The sequence below is a fragment of the Podarcis gaigeae genome (assembly GCF_964106915.1).
Source record: "Podarcis gaigeae genome assembly, chromosome: 6".
Taxonomy (NCBI): Eukaryota; Metazoa; Chordata; class Lepidosauria; order Squamata; family Lacertidae; genus Podarcis; species Podarcis gaigeae.
Window position 1 is genome coordinate 19,580,129 of NC_139682.1, and position 25,197 is coordinate 19,605,325.

Consider the following 25,197-nt stretch of genomic DNA (forward strand, 5'->3'; position numbering starts at 1 on the left):
CAATTAATGATTCAATCCGCATCCATCTTCATTCGAGTAACTCAAAGTTCTGACAGCCACAGAGTTTTGGCCTCTTGCAGCAAAGAGAACGACAGAGTGCCTTGGCACCTTTTAAGACCAACCCATTTATTGTGGCAGAAGCTCCCATGGACTCAAAGCCACTTCTTCAGTTACATAAAGGAGGCAATCATAAGGTGGGGGCAAATGGCAAGGAGCTGCAAAAATGACAGTCAGAAATCTTAGCTGTACATCTGTTGGCTTGGCACAGCTTTATAACCTTTCACAGATTTGGTATTTGTTGAGATGATTGTATGAACACACAGTAGCCGGGCAGGGAACTACTGAGGGAGCAAGAAACAGTGTCGATAGCCCAGATCTCCTGGTATTAGGAAGCCAATCAACACATGAGGAGTGCAATTTTTCAAGAAGGATCCTTTCTCTCATTAAACCCACAAGTGATGGCATTGAAGTTCTCGGTGCCTTGTAATGGAGATGTTTCCCAAGCGCTGCACGTCCCAGCTGTCCCCCTCTCTTCTCCCCATCCCATCCCACCCCGCCTGCCCCCACCCCCGTGGCGGGCCGGCCCTCCTTCTCCCCCCTCTCTCCCCCACCCTCTGCGCCTCGTCCCTCCCCCTCGTGGTCCCGGCACTCACCCGCGGCTCTCCGTGGGTGGCAGGCAGAGGAAGGGCTGCGTGCGACTCCGCTCCTACATCAGACACACAGTCCGGCGCCGCAGTGGTGGCGGCAGCAGCAGCAGCCAGCCAGCCAGCCAGCCAGCTAACCTTGCCCTGCTAGCCAGCAAGGTGCGAGCGCGCTGTCGAGGAGCGCTGTCCGCCCCCTGTTGGTGCTGAACAGCCCCTGAGCGCTCCTCTCCGCGCTCTCCTTGCCCAGCCGCGGGGTAAGGGAGGGCGGCGGCAGGAGGGCGCTGCCATGGGCGCCGCGGCAGCTCTCCAAAGTTTGCCGGTGCACAGGACGGAGCCCAGCTGAAGGAGGAAGCGCCCGGGAGTCCCCCTGCCCACACGCTGCACGCCTCTCCGCGCGGAGAAGGTAAGGGGAAACGGGGCTCGCCCGGTCCTGCCTGAGCTTGGGAGGGTGAGGAAAGGGAAGTCGAGGCAAAGTCGTGCCGACGCCCACGGGCTCCTGACACGCGCGGGTAGAGGGGTGCCTTGACCTCCAGTCCACACGAAAGCGCCAGGGGGCGGCGGGGAGAGAGACTCGGCAGCGATGTCGTATTGCAAATCACTTGCCCCGAGTTACTTCCTGGGTTATTCGCTCTGATGGAGTCATGGGGGGGGGGGGGTCGTCGTCTTCTTTGCAACCCGCTTCAATGCATGTTGAGGGTGGAAAAGAGGGATTTCCGATCCGCAGGGATGGCCCGCCATACAGAGGCAGGATGAGTAGTAGCTTCTCATCCGGATTAATAAATGCTGGGTATGAAGGGGCAAGGTTCTGTGTGCTATTACCTCGGGTAATGTTCCACCGCACCGTTTGGATATTACATTGGGGGGGGGGGGGAGAGACTGTGTACTGGGATAGGGGGCAAGTGGGATAGAAACACCCTGGCAAAGCAGAGATTGTGTGTTTGTAACTACCCCCAATACTTTTTTTCTTTTTAAATCCACCACTACCTCCAGAGTAGGTATGGTAACTAGTCCTCAAGACTAAGGGCTATATCCACAGCTATGGAAGAGCCATAGCTCAGTGGCAGTGCACCTGCCATGCATGCAGAAGGTTCCAGGTTCTGTCCCTGGCATCGCTAGGTAGGGCTGCGAATGTCCCGTGCCTGAAACTCTGGAGAGTAACTGCCAGTCAGAGTAGTGCAATACTGAGCTAGATGAATGAATGACTCAGTTTAATCAGGGATTGTGTGTTTGTGTGTGTGGCAACTTCACAACAACTGAGGATGGCTCAGTTGGTAAAGCATGAGACACATAATCTCAGGGTTGCGAGGTTGAGCCCCACATTGGGGGAAATATTCCTACATTTCAGGGGGCTGGACTCGATGACCCTCCTGGTCTCTTCCAACTCTGTGATTCTGTGAAGATCATTACATTACAATTGTGTGTGTGTGTGTGTGTGAGAGAGAGAGAGAGAGAGAGAGAGAGAAGAAAGAGGGAGACAATTTGCAGAGCAGGTGCTGCGCTAGAGATTCCTCTGCCCCCCCAGTTAGAAGATTTGTGTGAGTTGGGGATCTTTCCAGACACATCACAGAATCAGGTGGGATAATATTCTGGACGGTAGTGGCTGTGTGCTATGCGGCATCACCAGCCAAGGGATATGATATCAAAAGCCAGTGTGGTGTAATGGTTAGAGTGCTGGGACTATGGCTCAGGAACCCCAGGTTCAAATCCCTGCACAGCCATGAATGAACCTCACTGGGTGACTTTGGGCCAATCAGTAACTCTCAGCCTAACCCCCCTCCCAAGGAGTAGAGGGAAAAGCCACGTGTGCTCTTTGGAGAAATCACAGGCTGTAAATGTAATACAATAAATAGATACATAAAAATAAATACTGCCCTCCATCCAAGGACTATGCATTTCACCTCACTATTTTAAAAGCAGAAGCTGAAAGCTAAACTATGGTGGAGGAGTATGCATATAAGTTTTCTGTCCTGTGAAGGAACATGTCTCAGACTGTAGACATGTTCACATGTTGCACTGAACACAGGTATAAGCTGCAGGTACACGGGTTTGTTTGAAAGTGCACACTTGTTGATTTGTACAGCTCAGGTGCACAGAGGAACAAAGGAAGCGGCCAGCTTCTGTGCCTGATGTTGGTCTTTCAAGCTCAGGGTTGTCTGCAACACTGGCAGCCGCTCCCCAGGGTCTCAGTCTCTCCCAGCCCTGCCTGGAAATGCCCCAGGGATTTACCAGGAACCTTCTGCATGCAAAGCAGGAGCTCCCTGGCTGAGCTATGGCCCTCCTCTTCCCCCCCAAAAAACACCCAGATTGCAGATCCATTGAATGTTATAGGTGAATAAATCTACAAGTGTGCAGCTAAACTCTTTGTGTGCACAGGTACACTCCTGTAATGTGCAAACACTCGATCTGAAATTCTCATATGCATTTGTGAGCTGGAGGAGAGGGAATACCAAACAGTAGGTGTTGTGTGATTCCTGCTCAGAGATCATGGCTGTTTGTACAGGCTTTCTTCCAAAGCCTGCAAGATATTTCTTTAGAAAAGGATTTGCATGATACAGTATTCCTTCCAAAATAAACAGGCAAAGAGGAGAAGTAGTGTGTGTTTGTTTGTTTGTGTGTGTGTGTGTGTGTGTGTGTGTGCATGTAAGAGCTCCTCCCTCTCTCAAATACACAAACACACAAAATAAGCAAATAATGTTGTCCTTAGTGCCAAGCGTAAAGGTTAGATTTTCTCCAACGGGAGGTGTGTATACATTTCTTTGTACCATCTCAGCTGCCCAGATCAGAAGCTATGCATCAACATGAGCTGTGTGCGTGCGAGACCCAGCCAGAATTGGGAGCTTAGTATGACCCTCAGTCCAACAACAGAGTATGTTCTAACAGCCTTTTACAAAGGTAGAAAGACATCTCCAAGGCCGGAGTGTGTGGTGAGAGAGATCTTTTCTCTTCGGAAGCATTTATATAGCATTCCTTCCAATCTTTCCTATAAGAAGTTCAAGGTGGCGCACCTGATTCTCTCACCTCTGTTTTATCCCCACAACAACCTTGTGAGGTAGGTTAAGCTGAGAAATACTGACTGGTCCAGGAACACCCAATGAGCTTCATGGCTGCATGGGGAATTGAACCCAAGTCTCTGTTGTCCTAGTCCAATACTCTAACCCAGGAGTGGCTAACCTGTGGTCCTCCGGATGTTGTTGGACTCAAACCCTTATCAACCCCAGCCAGGGATAATCAGGGGTGCTGAGAGTTGCAGAACAGCAACATCTGTGTGGCCACAGGTTACATCCCTGCTCTCTCCATCGCACCAAACTGGACCTTAGGAATACACTTCCTGTGTATGCATGGGAGAGACAGACAATAGCTCTTGTGACTGGTCACAACCACACCATACATTCAAAGCACATCTCTCCCCACCCCAAGCATCCTGTGTTGCCAAGTTGTTTGCCAAGAGTGCTGGAGATGCTAGCTTAAAAAACTACATTTCCCAGGATTCTTTGGTAGGGGGTGTACTTTAACTGTACAGTTTGGCTGTGACCGGTGTGTCTCTGAAACCCATATAAGAGTCTGTGACCCACAAGTCTTCTCCTAAACCCTTCTGCCGAGGAATCGAGAGGGAAACACATCGAGAGGGTTGTGTTTCTGTACAAGAACAACCTCCCCCCTGCCACAGGAGCTGTGTGGGAGAAGGGGTTGGGGGGGAATGCATAAGACTAGGAAATCTTAGCCCAAAGGCAAGAAATGGAGATGGAAAAAGGGTCTCCCCTGGGAAGGTACATAGGAAGCCGTCTGGTATACTAAGCCAGGCTGTTAGTCCATCAAGCGCAATATTGTCTACAGTGACAGACAGGGAGCCTCCAGAGTTTCCCGGGCTTACCTGGTGATGCTGAGGACTGACCTTCTGCATGCAAAGGATGTTCTCCACTTTTGAGTTGCAAATCCTCCCTGCTGTGACTGTGTATCAGAAAGACCCTTCATAACATTGCTATTATGTTCGATACACCCCCTCAGAGAAGGAGCTATAAGTGGGAGAAATCTCAGAGCAAAGACTGAGTGGGTGGCATGTGTGTGCGATTTCGGGGTACACAGATATGCCTTTGTGTGCACACGTACGTTCCTCAGACAGACACTTCCTTTTTTCTTTTTTCTTTGCAAGAGCAAAGGCTGCGTGTCAGAGAAACTCTTGCCCTCCACCCCGCTCTGTTCTTTATTTCCTCATGCGACAGAGACACAGAAGAGGCATACTCAGGGCCAGTTCTGACGCAATGATTTGGAGGAATATATATTGAAAACGTCATGGCAGGATGGAAAATCTACATATGGTTCTGCAGGGATATGTCAGCAAAATCTTCAGGTTTTGCACTGTGGGCTTTAAGAGTTTGCTACTATACCCCAATACATAATCAGTGTTCAGAGGGGAAATATGTTGTATTCTGAGAGAGAGAATGAGAATGAACAAGTTACTCCAGTGGGAGTTACAGTAGGAATAGTGATCGTGGAATCATAGAACTGGAAAAGATCCTTGAGATCATTCAATCTGCACCCTTGTCCAATGCAGGTCTTACTCTAGGAAATCTGACTGCATGGGGGGGGGGGAGGTAATGATCAGTGATAAGTTTTGAGGGAGACATAAATCAAGTGCTTCTTTCAAAACAGGCCCATTCCTTGTTCATTATCTGCTACATCCAAGTCAGACCTAGACCCAAAGTTCAGAATCATTGGACCTTTCTGTCAGTTTGTTTGTGCTGCTGTTATGACCCCTCAGATTTGGGCTGTGCCTATGTTTTCTAGGGATGGAAACTGATAAAAGGATCGCATATTCTTCTGTCTTTCAAATGATCAATCAATTCATGAACTGGTTTACATTTCATTCAGTTTGCATATTCTTAAATCAGGGCTAGGGGCCCTGTTGTTGGACTCCGAGTTCCCATCAGCCTCAGCCAGCATGCCTAATGGTCAGCGATGATGGGAAGTTAAATTCCCCATCCCTGCCCTGAACCTTCAGTATAGCTCAATATATTTCAAATTGTCTGAGATACCTGCAATTTTAATGAGAAGAAGTTACCACTCTTTGCTAGAAGGGAAACTTCTAAATATTACCTTTTTCATTCCCTTTTCATTTTGCCATTACCAACAGTCGTCTCCACCCCACCCCCAGAACTTGTGAATCTTTAATCCGAGTAGCATTTTGCCTCACTGAATGAAATTTGTTCCCCCCAATTAATCTGGTGAATGTAGCATAGGGCAGTGGTTATAGAGTGCTCGGTTTTGACTGAGGAGAGCTGGGTTCAAATTCTTGGCCAGCTATGAAGCTCACTGTGTGACCTTGGACTGGTCAGATAGCCTCAGCTTCACCGGATTGCTGTGAGAGTAAAATGTAAGCCTCCCCAATATGTTGGCAGGAGGAAAAATATATTAAAAATGTGATGCTGATTTGAATCAGCTGACGAAAGCTTCCAGACCTAGCATTTTCTTCCCACACTATTCTTCCTTCCTAGAACTCGAGTGACCTCTTTACAGCAAGATCTACCATACAGCTTATATTTTTGTGAGCGAAGCATTCTTCTTTTGTGGGTGGAATATGCACGTATAGCCATTACGTTTGTGTTCAGGTTGTTTAGTGCTGTGGGTCTATTGTAGACGGACTTTATTGATGGGAGAAAGCACTCTAGAGAATAGCTGTCATTAGCTGAGCAGGTGGATTCACTTGAGAAGAAGTGACTGACGTAGAAATTGCTTGTCATTATGTCGACACATAGTGCAGATTCCCTCTTCTTATGAGCACATGAACCTGCCTCTTACTGAATCAGACCTCTGGTCCATTTGGGCTGGCAGTGACTTTCTATACAGGTCTCACGCAAGGGTCTTTTCTAGCCTTGCTAAAGAAGCTGGGAAATGGATGTAGGCTGTTTTGCATGCGAGAGCCGTGCTCTCCCACTGAACTATGGCCTCTTTCCCCTGCCTAAGGGCATTCTATCACTCTCCATTAAATATAGAACTTCATATTTATCAGTGACACCCTTTCCCCCCACCCCCTTCAGAAATACTAGACATTCAAAGCAGCAGAAGCTAAGATGAAAATCTGCCATGTTTCAAAGCTGAACGGCGTTCTTCAGATCTCACATCTTGCTGGTTGAAATCCAAACTTGGGGTAAAAAAATCGTGCAAATTTAAGTTCAGAGACAGCTTGGCTGAAAAGGCAGAATCCGGCAATTTCACAGAATGGCATCTCAAAGTCCATGGTGCTCTGTACCTTGTCTGTGTTGAATTCCAAGACGCAGATTTGGAGAGTCAAATAGAAACCCAGAAGACATAGCCTCTCCAGCATAGGAGTTGCAGTTGCGGCTTCTTGAAAAACTTCAAGTTGTTTTTTATTTGAAAGACACATTTAAACTTTTTTTTAAAGTGGGTAAGATGTGTATCTGTATCTTTTCCTGCAACCGGCTTGAGCAATGGAGCTTAAATCAAATCCAGCAGCAGATTTGTACATCTACAGAGTCCATGGATAAGCAGTTTTATTTTTTGCTTAAAATGGGAACAGTTTCACGCTAGGGAAGAAAGGTCAAAATGAGTTTACCCTTGGAGGCTTAGGGCATTAAAGGTGTATGTGTGTGTGTACTTGCAAGCTTCCAAATGTACAGTATGCATTTTATATTTCCAAAAGGCACCCCTGATACTGAAGCATTGGCATGAGCAGTACTGCATACTGTCTCTGTAATGAGCTGGCACACTGCACAGAAGGTCTTATTGCAGTGGTGGGCAAGAAAATGCCATTAAAAGCTTAGAACCGATGAGAGCAGTAGGAAGACGGCCCAGAGACTGATTTCCTCCTCAAATTGGTGAGCAGGCCCCATGGTGTAGCAGCTACCAGAGCATGGAGAGATAGCTTGTGCATGGCATTTGTATCCACCCTTCCTCCAAGGAGCTGAGGCCAGCACCTCTAATTTACACGCAACCATCATTTTGTCCTCACAACAACCCTGTGAGGTAGGCTAGGCTGAGTAAGTGTGTAAGTCTCCCAAGTCCATGACTGGAGATTTGAATGTGAGTCAAGTTCAATTTGAACTGGCTATCTTTTGAAACAAAGTGGTCCGGAAACAAATGAGAAAGGAACCTAGGGTGGCAAACACTTCTGTGATAAAACACACACACACACACACACACACACACACACCCCAAATTAAAAAATGCAAACAAAAAAAATACTTAGAACTGCTTAAAGCATTCTTTAAAAAACAAGGAAGCATCTAGAACGAACTGAAGAGCAGGTATGGTCAAATCATGGGCTTCCTCCAAATGTCAGTGCTACTCAGAGCAGAACTGTTGAAACGAAAGGACCTAAGTGAGTCATGTCCATTAACTTCAGTGGGTCTACTCTGAGTAGGGCGAACACTGGATACAGCCCTCTGTGTCTGGGCAGGCTACATGTATTACTCAATTCACTTCAAAATGGAGGGCTGTAGTTATGCCAAGTTTGCCCCCCCCCCATTCTCCCCTTGCTCTGAGTGGCAAGTCATGCCCTTGTATGCGCATTATATGTTTATTTCAGAAGGTGGCTTTAGACAAACTTACCTTTTAACTCTTCCCCTCCCCCAAATTGCTATAAGGGGACTTGGCCAGGCTCGCAAAGCTATTGCAAAAAATTCCCTACATAGAATTGGAAGGGACCCTGAGGAATCACCTAGCCCACCCTCACCCCCTTGCAATGCAGAAATCTCAACACACAGCCTCCCATTCAATTTTAAACCGTACTAAGTCCTGCTTAACTTTGCAAATGTGCTAGTAATTTTATTGCTACACCACTAGGGGGGACATAATTTGCATGAAGTACTTAGGAAAATAATTGCACTCATATTAAGGGTTGCCTGCCTGTGGCCTCATTGTGATCTTGTAAATCCAGTTGGTTCTATGTGCTAGAACTTGGCCCTCCAGAAGGTTTGGGACTACATCTCCCATCATCCCTAGCTAAGAGGACCAGTGATCAGAGATGATGGGAGCTGTAGTCCCAAAACATCTGGAGGGCCGAGTTTGCCTATGCCTGTAGTTGCACATATTATCACACTCCTTTCAAAGAGGCGAATGAAGGGAAATGTCACCATAGCTCTGGGATGAATTTTATTTATGTAATACTTTTCACCCCACCTTTTCCTCCAAGGAGCTCAGGGCACTGTGCATGGTCCTTTTTCATTCCCATGATATCTTCAGCACCATCCTGTAAGGTAGGTTAAGCATACAGATAGTGTCTGGCCTAAGAGCTCACCCGAGTGGGGATTTGAACCCTGGTTTCCACAGCCCCCCCGTCTGATGCTCCAGACACCCTGGCTTGGAAGACAATTGTGACTATTGTGCAAGACTGTGGGATCCACCAAGAACCTCCCTTAGAAGCTCTGCGCTTGGTACACAGGCAATGCTGTATCACATTGCAGCAGCAGCAGAACCGTGCCGTGCTATTTATGGAAGAAAATAAACCCATGGCATTTGGATCTATCTGCTTCAATGGCGTCAGGAGGCACATTGACCTAAGACCTCATGACCATATCCTCTGTTCCCATTACTTCATGCTAACATCAAGGTCAGGTTTCTCCAAAGGGCTGTGCCCCATTTTATTTCTCAGGGCAGATTTCCGCAGGTGTTGGGATGAGCTCTTTAAAACAACAACAACAACAACAGCCCCCTCCCCACCCTCAAAAGCAAAACCCTGTGGCATCTGCTATATTAAAATAAAATATTTAAAAAAAACCACCACAAAGCACACAGCAGAATTGGCACATTAAATACGCGAAAGCTTTTTTTATTTTATTTTAACCGTATCTCCAGCAATATTACTGTAACTTCCTTAGATGTACCTGTGTCCGGTGCAAGGTGAATTTAAAGGACCTGGTTTATGGTCTCCCTTCAATGGCAAAAATTGACAAATCTCCTTGTTTCTGCACAACCACTTGCAGTAAGCGTACCTTACTGTTAATGATAGCAGCACATCTATCACTCTGATCCAGACATGCCTTTCATTATAATAGCCGAAGTGATAGATGAACGCCTTACAAATGGCTTCGGCATAACCATAAAAACGGACACATCTGACGTAATCTATCAGAAATAAAACTTCATCTCCTGGATTTCTTTTTTGGCCTGCCTGGTTTTACAGCTATACTACTCCGTCCCTGCCCCCAACCCCTTCAACACTTGTTGCTTTGAACCAAAGGTTTAAATGGCAACTTGGACGGAAGGGGGGGGGGAGAGATTTACCTAGAAGAAAATCCAAAGGTTTCACAATAATTTATGTGGATAAACCACAGAGCCTAGGGTTGCTGATCAGAAGATCGGCAGTTTGAATCCCCCCGACGGGGTGAGTTCCTGTTGCTCAGTCCCTGCTCCTGCCAACCTAGCAGTTCAAAAGCACGTCAAAGTGCAAGTTGATAAATAGGTACTGCTCCGGCGGGAAGGTAAATGGCGTTTCTGTGCGCTGCTCTGGTTCGCCAGAAGTGGCTTAGTCATGCTGGCCACACGACCCGGAAGCTGTACGCCGGCTCCCTCAGCCAATAAAGCGAGATGAGCGCCGCAACCCCAGAGTCGGTCACGACTGGACCTAATGGTCAGGGGTCCCTTTACCTTTTTAAGAAACATCTCTTCATGCTCTAAGTGGATGGGCAGGCAGAGAGGTGGTCCAGCAGCAGATTTTGAAAGACATACTTGATGGCAGCAGAATACTTGAGAACAGATGGATCTGACCCATGGGGCACACGGCTGTAAGATGTTGTCTTCTGTAAGCCCTGCTCAAATGACTGGGAGCTGAGCAAGAGTGAGACCACAGCGCCAGGAAGGCAACTTTTAAAATGGGCTGTTGTGCTCTTCCTTTAAGCCCCCACTTGTTCTGCAGACATTGGAAGGTGACTTTTTTTCTCAGCACAGAGCAGTTTATCGCCACAGATCAAATGCCTTTTAACACTCGGTGCAAGGGACAGTTTTAAAAGCTCTTGCAGTTTTCCTTCTCCTCAATGTGCCTTTGCACAGGAATAATTGTCCCTCAGCCTGTGTGCGTCGTATGAATGAATGAATGAATGAATGAATGGTAAGGTGGCATTCTGGATTTTTCTGCCTCTGGAGTTCCCTGCTTTCCCCTTTCCTCCTTTGTTAAATAGAAAATGTTTTCTGAATTAGTGCGCAGACATACAACTTGCCTCCTGTTCTGTGCCGTGGTTTCAAGGAAGAATAAAACACAGCTCCCAATAACCAAAGAACTCAGAAATTACCAGAGTAGAACTAAATAAAGGTTAGGTCCAATTAGGGTAATGAGGCTGCAGGTTTCGTTTATTTATTGCACCGAGGTCTGCAACAAATATGGCCGAGTCCTTAGAACACCTTTCCATTGTGAGCCTGCGGCACGGCATGAGCTGAAGACATATGATGCTGTAACCTGATGAAGCTAAGCAGATTGCTGCCTGGTCAATGCCTCCATGGAAGGCTGCCTGGGAACCTGAGTCAAACTGCCTGGAGGAGAAGCAGGAAACAAACATAAGAGAGCAATGTGATGGACCACAGTCTTGTCTTTTGTTGCCAAGAGGCATAAAACACACCTCTCCACATCTGTTGCACCTGAGGTCCTTCACCTACAGAGGGTTGCTCCTAGTGAAAGCAAAAGAAAAATGCAGCCCGTAGAACAGAGCTGGGAAGAAGGTAAATCAGAATCTACTCATCTCTGGGTGATCTGAAGTTAGTCTTCAAAGATTCCTGGCTCCCAAATAACTTCCTTCCCCTACTCAAATGATACCTCTGGTTTAGACCACAGTTTAGTCCATTGGGTAGGGTTTATTTCATAGCTCCCATCATTACTTTTGACTGAGAAGAGGGAGGTTGTGGGTTTCTGGAGTAGTATTTTGTATATCCTGGATACCTCCCCTCCCCTCTTCTCCCTCAAACTTATACTGTATGCAACATTAAAGTATCACATCGACTATAATTGATATGTAGAAAGGACTTTATGATCCGAAAATAGACAATATATGTACTTTTGTAAACCAATAAAATCTTTAATAAAAACAATTAAAGGAAGAAAGCAAGGGGAGGAGAGGGGAGGTGTTACCCAAGAGTGCGTTTCTTTTGTGTAGAAAGGTCTGTGAGCTCTGCTTAGACCTAGCACCAAAGCAAACTCCTGGGCTCTGAGTTCTTTGCTTCTAAGTGGATGCCTTCTGTGGCTGGTTCCAGTTGGTGGATCTTGGAGTAATACACCTATTAACCCACCACGACTATAGGGGGCTTGCTCTGTTGAGAGAGCTTGCAGGAACATTCCAAGGGGATGGAATGTTCAGCCCAAGGGGAACATTCCACTCTGGTCAACCTTCCAAGGGCCACATGCCAGGGATGGGAGGGGCCAGAGGGCAAAGTGGGTGGAGAAAGGAATGCAAATGTCTTCATTGCACAGTAGGGTCTGGTTTTTTGCACACACATTTCTCTATCCTTCATCCAGGCGAGCAAGACGCATTAATGTGAGGGGTACATTAAAACTAGGCAAAAACAGTTGGAGTGTGCAACAAGGCCCAGAGGCCTAGGTTGGGCCTGGGAGGGTTTTGAGGGCCAGATACTGAGGAACTGCTGTAGTTCCCCATTCCCGATCTAATGGATTTGTTGTGCTAAGTCTTTTGTTGAGTTATTGGAAACCTCAATTTCCTCTCCTTCGAACAGTTCTCAATGGTTGTAGGAAGTTTGATTTCTCTGACTTGGTCTCTGGGTCACTGGGCATGAAATGGACAGGTGAAGCTGCAGTGGGGCTGGCAGGGCAGGGCAGGGCTTTGGAGCAGATGTTTGGGGCACAACTCAGAATGGGCTAGAAAGCCCCCCCCCCCCCACGTAAGTTGCTTTGCTGAGCAACCTTTTTGTAGTAATGCACATTACCAGAGGGGGACGAGAACCTTTGGCCCTTCAGATGTTGCTGATTGGCAACTCCCATCTGCCCCAGCAAGCATGGTCAGTGGCCAGGGATGATGGGAGTTGTAGTTCAGCCACATCCCCTGCATTGCAGTGTAGAGAGACTCTGATGTCCAGAGTCTAAGGTGACTAAACTGCACCATTGCCTTGCTTGGAGTTAGACGATGGGTTCATCTAAGCCAGGATTAGCCACTCAACCAGCAGAAACTCCTTATGATCTCATGTTGAGTTCTTTCTCTGTTCTGCTACCTGAGATGCAAAAGAGGCCAGGGCATCTTTAACAGGGATGTAGAATAGAGGGTTTCAGCAGGTGCGGGTTGCAGGGCAGGCTACAGCTGCCCTTGCACTATGCATTTTAAGCACATGGCTTCCCTCAGAGGATCCTGGGGGAAGAGCTGTAGATCATCTGCCTTGCATGCAGAAGTTCCCAGGTTCACTCCTAAGCATCTATAGCACGGCTGCCGTATGTCCAGAATTTCTGATTTGTCAGTCGAAAATTGCAATTTCCCTGAAAACTAGGTAAAGTCAGTGCTGCCAGGACTGAGCTAGCTGAACCTATTGTCTGACTCAATATGATTCTTATGGAAACTTTAGTTTGCTAAAGGTGCTGGGAACCGCAGCTCTGTGAGGGGGTAAACTATAGTTCCCAGGGTTCTTTTTCACAAGTGCCATGTGCTTTAAACCTACGGTCATATGAAGCCTACACCTGCTGAAATTAAAGGTGCAGGAGCCCTGACTTCTTTTTAATCCAGAGACTTCATTTAACTGGGGATACCATAGAGTAAATTTAGGACCTGCTGAATGTGCAATATTGATCAACCCTCAGGCTGCTAAATATGTCCTCATTTGGGATAGCTCAGAGCAAGATTCCTGCATTGCAGGGGCTGGACTAGATCAGTGTTTCCCAACCTTGGGCCTCCAGATGTTTTTGGCCTACAACTCCCATCATCCCTAGCTAGCAAGACCAGTGGTCAGGGATGATGGGAATTGTAGTTCAAAAACAGCTGGAGGCCCAAGGTTGGGAAACACTGGACTAGATGGCCCCCATGGTTCCTTCCAACTCTATTATTCTCTCTGCTAGGGATTTGAGGGCTTGAACCAACTTGAGCAAACCTACCTGGCAATATCATATTTTGGGATTGCACAGTTATTTTGGTTGAGCCCCTGTGCTTCCAGCGTGCGGTATATCTAATGACCTAGTGATGGTCTAATAAGTTTAAACTTATCAATTTAAATCAGCCAGACACAAGAGGAAGCAAGAGGTGAGCTCCCTTAGACATTCATCATATAGAGCACACGGAGACTGGATTTTCATTAGCTGTAAAATTAAACACTGCAAAGCAGCTTCTTCATCCTGACAATTATGGAAACATCAAAAGAGAATGATGCTCGCAAGTGCCTTTCTCCACGCACCGGTTAGGAGGCTCTAGCTAGTTAATATAAGGCAGCAACAAAGAGCTTGCATTCCAGAGCCTCCTTGAGCATGACCTCCGTGTGGGAGGAGGAAGGAGGACCAAAGGACCATTTTCGTTGTTCCTCCCTTTTTGTGTTCCTGCTAGCTAAAGTTCTGCTGAAGGTGAAAGTTTATACAAATACAGAAGCCAGATGTGATCATCACATGTAGGGACTGGTGAACCTGTCCATTTCAGTTTGTCTCAGTTTCTCATTTTTTTCAATCAAGTTCAGTGGTCCATGATGCAACATCCTTGTGAAAATTCACCATCATTTAAGTGTGAATTTATTTTAAAATTTTTCACATTTTTTTTCTAATACTGCAATTCATTTTTATTTGTTATTTTGACTAATATGCATTTCATGCACACACAATTTTGCATGCATTATCTAATCTGAGAACGATATTGCAAAATTCAGAGCAGTGTAATTTTGAAGAATGAGTGTTTCTGTATTTTTCAGAAAGTGCAGATTAGATAGGTTTGCCTTTAAAATGCCAACTGGATCCAATTTCTCTCCCATCCTTAATACGAATAGAAGATAGATCCTGAATTCAAATAGGTAGCTGCACATAAGCATCTACAATCAAACCATCGTTCCTGGCCTGGGGGAAGTTGCTTTCAAAAACAAGCAAATGTTTGACTCTGGCTTGAGGCGAGCAAGTTCCTGCAGTGAGGAAGTCTGGCTTAAGTTAGATATAACTAGATTTTAAAGATCTGCCACTTGCCTCTGGGAAAAGTTTTGTGGTGTTTCTCATTTTGAGGTCAGGCGATGCAAAAATGTCAGAGAGAGAGCTGAAAAATAGAGTTAAGTGTTTGCAGTAAAAACTTTTGTTTCAGGTCATAAAAGTGGTAGGTTTCAGATAATAAAAACCAGGCTGCATAACAGTTTTCCTTTACAACATTCACAAGCAAAGTTATCGTCATATTTAACTCAATGGACTAGCCAAATTTAACGACCCAATATTATAGATTATCCAGCTACAATAACAATTGTCCTGGAGCTTTTGTGGCTAGATGCAAATAAGGACTTTTAGTAGTCGTGCATGAGATGGGATTCCAGCAGATGTAGCTCGCATGACAAGCTACACCTAGGAAAATAAGAAGCAGACTTACACCGAGTCAGACCATTGCTCCAGCTAGCTCAGCGTTGTCTACACTGACTGGTGCTCACTCTTCAGGGTTTCCAACAGGGAGTCTCTCTCTGGAACCTGGGAATGTCTGCATGCAGACGTTCCACCTGGGAATGTCTACCACTGAGCTGCAGCCCATCCCCAAATCTGTTGTTGTTTATTCGTTTAGTCGTGTCCAACTCTTTGTGGCCCCATGGACTACAGCACGCCAGGCACTCTTGTCTTCCACTGTCTCCTGCAGTTTGGTCAAAATCATGCTGGTAGCTTCGAGAACACTGTCCAACCATCTCGTCCTCTGTTGTCCCCTTCTTGTGCCCTCCATCTTTCCCAACATCAGGGTCTTTTCTCTTCTCATGAGGAGGCCAAAGTATTGGAGCCTCAGCTTCAGGATCTGTCCTTCCAGTGAGCACTCAGGGCTGATTTCCTTCATAATGGATAGGTTTGATCTTCTTGCAGTCCATGGGACTCTCAAGAGTCTCCTCCAGCACCATAATTCAAAAGCATCAATTCTTCGGCGATCAGCCTTCTTTATGGTCCAGCTTTCACTTCCATACATCACTACTGGGAAAACTCCAAAGCTACCACCTGCTAAAAGGCCTCTTTCTATGCCACTATTATAGGTGAAGGTGGTCTGCTTTTTTTCCTTTTGCATCTGCCTGGCTTCTTTGCTTCCTGGCCTGTTGAGAGAATTAAGGGGAACAAATAGGGCATGGCTATGCCTGTTTCTTGCTTCAGTGGCACACTGAGGGCTTATCCACACTTCCGCTTCCTTTGTGTCTAGAAAGCACGTCTGGGAGGTTTTCTGCTCATCCCATGCTTTCTAAGCAAGAGTCCAAGTGGTTTTCCATTTGCCCCGCTGCTTTCTCCTGGCTAGGCTGAAATGGAGCAGTTGGCGCAAGGTCAGTGGACTTTGTGGTTGAATGGGGATTTGAACCAAGGTTTCCTAGGTTCTAATCAAACACTCTAACCCAAACATAGGCAAACTTCGGCCCTCCAGATGTTTTGGACTACAATTCCCATCATCCCTGACCACTGGTCATGTTAGCTAGGGATGATGAGAACTGTAGCCCAAACATCTGGAGCTTGCCTTTGCCTGCTCTAACCCAACCTTCTTCAAGCCTTCAGATGCCATTGGACTCCGACTTCCATCAGCCCTAGTCAACATGGCCAACAGGCAAGGAGTATGGGAGTTGTTGTCCAACAGCATTGGGTGGTCTCCAGACTGAGGAACACAACTCTAAGTGCAACACTGCACTGCCTGTTAACTGTATGTGACCAGATCTGGATCATGCCCCAAGTGCATAAAATATGAAACCCAGCAGAACAATGATATGAGAAATGACAAATATAAATGATAATGACTTGATTCCATCACGTAACCAGGTCATGTGCTACCATATCGCAAGAGAAGCAAGCTGAGGGAGAGAGAGAAATGAATGAAGGATATATTCATAAAGGATCAAAGTAGGTGCCCAAAAATTAATCAAGAAAATGTAAATATGATCTATCTGGTGGGGCTGCTGAACTATTTGTTTCAGGTCTATTTGAATGGGTATGGAAAGCCTATTTAAAGCACAAGCTTATAGGCTGTTCTTTCCTAAAACCCACTTACCTCCAAAGATTAATTACCATTCTGGGGAAAGGAAACCTTTGTCAAATGGGTTAGTGCTCGCTTTTCTTCTCTTAAGACAGCAGAGGTCCTTGAAACTTTATCTCTGCGAGTTTCTAGCATCCATAGGGAATGTCTCTGGCTTTTTCAGTTCTGAATTGCAAAATATATGCACAAGATCACACAGTATATGCATTTATATGAAACCATAAATATATATATACTGTTATTCTATGAGCTAATGTTGTGGGTGAAATATTCAGGGATGGCCCCAGATAGGGATAAGGAAGAAAATCGCTGCAGTTAGGATTTGAATCCAAACCTGTCAAATTCACACTTTCTGAGACGAAAACACAACCATTCTTCATAATTCACACTTATCCCATTTTGCACTACTGTTCTCCAACCCAACAATGTTTAAAGAAAAGCAAGCTTTAGGGGAAAGTGGACAAAACAATGAACGTAGTGGTTAAACTAGCATACAAAACTGCATTATATTAGGAAAGTTTGCTTGGGAAAATGGGTATATTAGTTTGCCCTTTTAAACACTAACACACACACCACACACACACGGATAAAGTGTTTAGAAAAGCAAAAAAATAGAAAATACAACATGACAAAAAGAGAGGCAGTCATAAGGATATTTTGCAGCTTTCATATTTGTTAAGGGTACCAACAAACACCAAATAAATAAAATAAAATAAAATAAAATAAAATAATAATAATAATAATAATAATAATAATAATAATAATAATAGTGCCCAAATGCTTTGGGGGGGGGGGGAATAATAGGAATCACATATCCCAAACGTCTAGCAAAGCAGGTGGCAGCACACTTTTTTTTTGGAGAAATGTGGAGAACTGAATTTAAGATAAGAAAAATGAGAGAGCGCCAACACTGGCACATCCTCCATGACCTAGCCCCAAGTGCTGGACCAGTGGGCACCTACTGATACCCTCCCACCCCCCAGGTGGGTGGCCCCCCAGCCTTCTTCATCTTTCTTCCTTCTTGTTCACTTATACAAGCAGTGACAAGAGTAAGGAGAAGCAAGAAGCAAACTCCACTTGTCTTGACTTCCTTCTATGCAGTGGTTTGGACTTGGTGCAAGAGAGAGCAGGTGAATAGGCAGTGATGAGGAGGTGGATCCACTTAGGGAGGGATCTGCTTAGGGAGGTGGAGCCACTTAGGGAGGGAGTTCACTGAGGACACCTCACCCAGTGGCCACCCCCTCCCAAAATCTGGAGCTGACAATGCAAGCATTTCTCAAATATAGGTGCAACACCACAGAGGCCCTACTGGACAATACAGTTCTGTTTAACATAGGGGTGGGAAACTTCAGCTCTATTACTGAATGTGGCCTTCCAGCCCACTCTGTCTGGCCCTTGAACACCCCAGTTTATGGCTTTTTAGCTTTCGTTTTTTAAATTTTTAATGTGTTTTAAGCATAAAGAATGTCACTGATTGCTACCTGCTCCTGCTGCTGATGCCTTGATTACTTGATTTAGGAGTTTGTTCTTTGTATGATTTAAACTGCTTCTTAAGTTGCCTAGGAAATACAGGTGGATGTTGGTGTAGGGGGGGGGGGAGAGAGAAATATATCGAAAGGAGAAATATTGGATGCCAAGATCCAGGTTTGGGGAAATTACCCTTTGGTGAGAACCCCCGCAGAGATTTAAAATGACAAAAGATGCAGCAAAGTGTGGAAATATAGGCTTCTAGGTCTTTTAAAATATGCCCTTATAAGTTCCAAAACTTCCATCTTCCCCCAGCATAGGAAAAGACCACACATTTGGTAAGTTAAAATTTTACTTATAAACTCTTGAAAGGTCAGGTTCATGTGCATTTTCATACGTCAGTCAGAAATGTTGCATAGGGAGTAAAACTTGGCTTTGTTGCAAAGTGGTGAAAGTTCCTAAATCATTGGTACAGGAACTCAAGAGAAGCTTGTAAGCCTCTTCACACTGGGAAAAACAATAGACTTGATGACCCATTTCTCCCCAAGGTAAGGGAAGTGGACATAGCTAAGCCTGGCAGGCCAGCTTACTCTATGGTACTAACCCCTTCATGCATTAATTATATTAAGCACGTTGGTGACATGAGGCTGGCTATCCCATAGTGGACAGGTGGGTTATCAATACTTTAAATAAACAACACAGCCAGACTGCACAGCTTTGCATTTAACATGCAGGTGTTTTAACAATTCAAATAGCACCAGAAAATTACCAAGGGAGGGGGGCTTATAAGTATTGGCATCACATCAGGCAAGGACGGGAACTTTAACTCTTTTCTCCTTAGCTGTGGTTCTGAGGAAAAACCCTCCTTTTGAAGCAGGCATTTGCTTTGGACTTGTCAATGGAAGATTTCCTTCTGATGCAAACACGAGCTTCAGGGTTACTTGGCAAAAGGCTTACATTCTCCGTCCATGCATGCTGTGATCCTGATAATTCTCAGCTGCCTCCCAATTGAGGCTATCTGTATTCTTAATCACTCGCACTTCAAATGCAAAGATGCATTTAACATCATATTGAATTCAGTTACCAGCCTCCAGAAATCTGTGCAAGGGCCCTAGCAATTGTTCCCTTTGTGACAGTTCTAGTTGGAAGCTGTCCCCAGCCTTGATGCCAGCAGAACAGAAGCTGTTTTGGACTGTTGTTTCCCTCCATGGCACTATGTGATCCAAGAAGTGTGCTCCAGGATCGCTTGAGGTACAAATGGATGTGCCAGTATTTTTTTTAACCAAAAATAAAATCACTCTGTTCCTGTGTGGGCTTATCAACACTTACCTTTCTCCTCCATTCTTTCCAGGCAGGATCCATGCTTAAATAACTACCCTCACCGCTTTGCGGCCAGGAAGGCAGCGAATGGGGTGGTAGTTCAGAGCCTTTGTGTCACGGTCTGGTTCACAAGCAGTCAAAGTCCTGGCTGGGGACGTCAGGACCGGGGGCAAGATGGCAGGGTGGGAGCAGGAAACGGGAGTCCAGAAGCCAAGAGTCAGGAAGCTAAGAATCCAAGAGTCACAGAGCCAGGAGTCAAGAAGCCAAGGGTCTGAGGGTCAGGAAGCAAGGAGTCATAAAGTCAGGAGTCCTAGGATCAAGAAGCAAGGAGTCTAGGAGCCAAATGCAGCAAGGCAGGGAACATGTTGCTGTGGTAAAGAGCCAAAGGGAAATGCTGACCTTATATCCTTTCCTGGCTCTTGCCACCAGGTGCTGTGAGTTACCAATCGGCCTCACCTGTGTGGCCATGCCTTGCCTCTTCAGAGCAAACTTAGGAAGGTGCCAGTCCTGCAAAGTCCTACTGGTCTCAGGACCTGGCTCCTGCACACACTCTTGACACTTTGTGGGTACCAGGGGAAGATGCCAAAGGCACCTTGTGCCCACAGTTGCCTCAATAGTGACCCCGAATTGTAGGGTTGTTGTTAAATGACATTTCCTCCGATTCAGTGGTAAAGATCAGGTTTTCCAAGGGAGAAGCACTGGGACAAGCAGATGAGCCCCAAGAGGAAGAAGTGGTGGATGAGGGGGTTCAGGCTGATCTGGGGTGCGTGGGAAAGGGAGGATACAGATCCATTCAGCAATTCTGGCTGATTTGGGGCAGGAGGGAATGGACACTGCAAAAAGGAAAAGCACCGGCCCAGTTTCAATCAAAATGGAGCGCCGGGCAAGGGGAAAGAGAGTCAAATTGCTTCGTGAAGCAAACTTGTTGCAAAAGCAGGCGGCTCATTTGCAGTTGGCTCACGTCTCAAAGTCAATAGCTTGTCTGTGTCACAATGAAATTTCATTTTTAAAAACAACAGAGGCAGGAGTCTGGGTTAAGTACAATGGAAACATTCCTACCTGTTGCCCAGGAACAATTTCATCCGCTTCTTTGGGAGACAAATGGGGGCAACGGAGAAGAAAAATGGGCCAGTCTGTTGCTCAACAAGCTGCAGCTATTAAACTGTTTGCTTTGCTGTCACCAGCAAAGGGGCTGGTGGGGAATGTCGGAGGTGGCGTGCTTGTTCACACAAGGAAGAAGCAAAACCTCGACTCCTGCATCTTTATCATTTGCCTAGCTGCTAGCACTTTAAGTGCTGTCCAGAGGTACACACAAACACAAACGGAAGAATAGGCTGGGCCAAGAGATGTGTTGCTCTGGCTTTGTGGTATGACTGACACAGTCAAAGCACCCAATTCAGGCACCTCAAGGGATATGGTGGTCAGGCTGCTACCCGGAGTTCCTGTGCTACCTTCCAAAAATGGCAGTGCTGCAGGATATTATGGGTCAGCAGCACCTACAGCCTTATTTATTCACCAGTTCTCTTACCCACCCACTTCTTATGCCTATCAAGAGGGACGAAAGCTGAGTCCTGCTTGCAGCTTCTCTGGTTTGCAATCTGGCAAACTTAATATGGGGGTTTCTCAGGTCAAGAGAGGATTGTGCGTATCCAAACTGCCCGTCCAATTTCTTTTTTTTATTATTATTAAACTAGGATTTATTTGTTTTTACATTGAAAATGCAAGGACTCAAAGGAAAACTAGCAAATAAGCAAACAATAATCACACAATTAAAAAAAAATACACCAGATGTATGAGTAAACTTCAAATAACAATGATTTGTTTTATAATCCAGAATGTCAGTCAAACTCTTACCAGTTGCTGCACCCATGTGTGAGCCACATTTGGTACCTAATGCAGAGGTTTTCAACCTTTGTGAGTCCACGGCTGCCTTGACCAACTACATTATTTCTGCAGCACCCCTGTGGGGCTCAGGAGCCCAGTTATGCCCCCCCCCTCCCTGCAGAGCTGGCAGCCTCTCACCCTTTTTTGAACACCCTCCATTGTGGACTGTTCCCTCAGCCTCCTCTCCTCTCCCCTCTCCTTAGGAATCTGGGCAGCCCATTTCTCGTAAGCTGCCTCCCCCACCCCAAAGAGGGGTACCTTCTCACACTGCCCCACAGGGGCCTGGGAAGCACCCCCTGGCCAGCCCCAGAGGTATCCTTCACCTGGGGAGCTTGTAGGCAGGGCTGCTGCAGCAAACAGCTGTGCAAGCCTTTGGGAGGCAGAGACGCAAGAGGGCATCACAGGAGGGAGGGAAGGAAAGGGGGACAGAGGCCAGTGTTTCCCATGGCACCAACATTCAAGACACCCCAGGGTGCCACAGCACACTGGTTGAAAACCACTGACCTGGGGGAACTGGCTTTTATAAGAGTGGAAATGCGTTGTCTCTGCATCATTTCCCACAATTTGTTTCCCATGGTTTAGAGTAAGATAACCAACGCTGCAACAGAGGACACGGAGTCTTTGTAAACCTCATGCATCTGAATGGAACAGGCTTGCCAATGTTTGGTCTGGAAGGGTGCATTGGTGCTTTTAATAGCTGCGTCTTACTCATGAGAGCAGCAATAATTGCTGTAGCCCTCGCTGCCAACACAACCATTAAAGAGACATGAACAGCCTTCTTTGGGTCTGCTGCTGCCAGGTTTTCCGCAAATGATGCTTACATCAGATTTTCCACTTCCCCACATGTTTAAGCCGAATAATAAAGTGACATTGATTAGAATGAATGCCAGGTTTCCCATCTCTCTCAACCCCACCACCCCTTTTCACTTGCTGCCACGCATAACAATGATTGAAGCAATATATTATGGATTAAAAGCTGTTTTAGGGCCTTTCCAAATGGCAACAAGCTCCCTGGATTATTATTGTTTATTTTAGGCCTGGCCCTGATCCCATGCAGTCATGCAATACCTTGTCTGGTGTCTTCAAGAGATGGACAGGAACAATGACAGCCTTCCTACAGGAGGGCTATCTGCTCAGTGCTGTTTTGGTTTTTTACAACAGGAGAGAAGTGCTGTTCATTACGGAAAGACTGTGCAGCCCTTGATGAAAGTTTTAGAACAGGGAACCGGAGGAAAGAAGGACATGTGCTGTTTGGCCAAGGCATAAATGATTGGTTTGGGGGATCCATGCTGGAGTGGAAGAAACTCTTATATAACTTGTCAACGAGAGGTATTTTCAGAACGTTCAGTTGGTCTTTATGGAAATTCTCTGTCAAGCAGCAGAAACCACTACAGACCTGGAGTTGTACTCAGCTACTGGGTAGATAACAGGCATGCAGGGATCAGCACCTTAAACACTTGGGCCCCACCAACCGTCACTGTGCACAAGCTGCCCAAAGTTCCCACAGTGCCCTGAAGTGTCACCACATCAGAAGCATTGTGGGAAATGGGAAATGGTGGCTGATAGCTGCCCATACTTCTGCCCCTAGGGAAGTCTGCAGCTGGGGGCCCCCCAGTGGACACTTTGCTGAGGGCCCCCTCAAATTTCGAGCTGACCCTGACAAAGAGAAATGCAGCTCAGCAGGGGAAATAGCAAACATTGCCTAACGCTTTGATGGATCGTGACCCAGGCATCATTTATGGAAAACAAGCGCTCGATTGCAGAGGTGAAATCTGAGTGAGTCAGAGGATTCCGCAGTGCACTTTTGCCTGGTGTAGGTGTGAAAGCACGCAGCTCTCCTTGATTACTTAGCAAATGCTAGAAACCAATATATGCAAATTCATGTGTCTGACGTGAGGTTTGATCATTTTCTTTGTGTGCAAACAATGTTTGTCACATGGGCAAAGCTCACGAAGAGATTTTTTTTCTCAACTTCTGCTCTCTTTCAAAGGCTGTCAGCTTATTATATAAAAATTAATTATGCTGTGTTTACAATTGCTGAAGGAAGGCCATGAATTTTCCTCCATTACTACCAAATGTCACTGAGTGGGCAGAGGGTATAAAGGTAAAGGTAAAGGTACCCCTGCCCGTACGGGCCAGTCTTGCCAGACTCTAGGGTTGTGCGCTCATCTCACTCTATAGGCCGGGAGCCAGCGCTGTCCGCAGACACTTCCGGGTCACGTGGCCAGCGTGACAAGCTGCATCTGGCGAGCCAGCGCAGCACATGGAACGCCGTTTGCCTTCCCACTGGTAAGTGGTCCCTATTTATCTACTTGCACCCGGGGGTGCTTTCGAACTGCTAGGTTGGCAGGCGCTGGGACCAAACGACGGGAGCGCGCCCCGCCGCGGGGATTTCAACCGCCAACCATGTGATCGGCAAGTCCTAGGTGCTGAGGTTTTACCCACAGTGCCACCCGCATCCCACAGAGGGTACACTGGCTTCTAAATAATGAAAGTATGGATGCAGGCACACACATAAAATCCAACACATTTAGGAAAAGATTTGAGAGGAAGGAAATACCCCCTTTGTGGCATGAATATCTTCCACTGCATTCCAGGCAATTAAGACGAAGTGGTGGGGGTCAGGGGGCAGAGATCAGGGGGATGAGTTTCAGAGAAGCCTTGCAAATTAATAACATTCTCGAAATCAATACAGTTAAACCAACCAGTCCCAAAACGGATATATTCAAGCATGATGCAATGGGATGGATTATCACTAGCAAGTAATCTAATGCCAAAATAACTGCAGCTGAACAAAGAAAACAACAGCCATAAAACAGGGCAGTAAAAGAGGATATTAGCTACATGTATATTAACTGTAAAGTACCTGTTACATGAAAAAGCAGGCGGGGGGGAGGGGGTTGAGTGGAATAAATGGCTGTTTGGGTAGTGGCTAATCCCATTGTTCCTCCTGTGGGGGGATGCAGAGAGAGACCTGTGGTTTTCTGTTCTTTGCACATTTATAATGCCAGTTTATTAGTGCTGAGGATAATTACAAGTCTTGGCCACCAAAATGACAGATGCAGGCGAAGGTATCTGGAAGTGGTTGCATGCCGAACATGTACATGCCAAACTGTTGATTTGAATGCTGAACTGCAGCTGTTTGTGTTTCATTATTTATCGTGTTTGTACCCTTCCTGACCTGCAAAGATTTCAAGGAAAGAGACATAGCTTATCCCACTTTATCCTTGCAGCAAGCCTATGAAGTCAGCTGGGCTGAGAAATTATGAGATGCCCACCGTTGCTGAGAGCACTTGGTGGTTAGGCAGAGATCTGAATCGAAATTTCTCTGGAAAGTAGATTTCTTCTGGTCCCGACACTGCATATCAATTCTTACCAAGCCATGAGTCATATTATGCATCTTACGCGTATGTGAGTAATGCATAGTTGTGCGTGTGTTTGTAAGTCCTGCTTCGTTCAACTGGATTTACTCTCAAGTAAAACAACAACAGAGTCTTGTGTGAATTCTTCTGCATAGAGACTGTCCCATTTTTCCTATACAGAAAGGTATTGCTGGCAGATGATGGCATATATCACTTTGGAAGATGGCGAATGAAACCCCAGATGTTCTGGATGACATAACGTCACCCATAGTATCATGACATTGATGTCCTGTAATAGTATTGTCATAAAAGATAGATGTGTGTCTCTTTGTGGTGCATATCCTTGTCTGTCTGTCTCCCTTTCTGTCTCCCTGTCTACTGACCTGCACAACAGGACACTTTATGCACCCAGAGTCACTACAC

The 25,197-nt window shown here is 46.1% G+C and overlaps 1 protein-coding gene across 2 annotated transcripts in view; it reads left to right on the forward strand.

Annotated features, from left to right (window-relative positions):
• The first annotated feature begins 687 nt into the window (after positions 1-687).
• The window catches only part of LOC310847075 (opsin-5-like), a 65,359-nt gene continuing 40,849 nt past the window's right edge, over positions 688-25,197 (forward strand). Inside the window, exon 1 of one of the 2 annotated variants that reach the window (XM_083744532.1) lies at positions 688-1,047. The gene's annotated coding sequence lies outside the window, so the exon portion shown is untranslated. Of the gene's footprint in view, positions 1,048-22,972; positions 23,189-25,197 lie in introns of those variants that run through there. The other variant, XM_083744531.1, reaches the window with a different exon arrangement.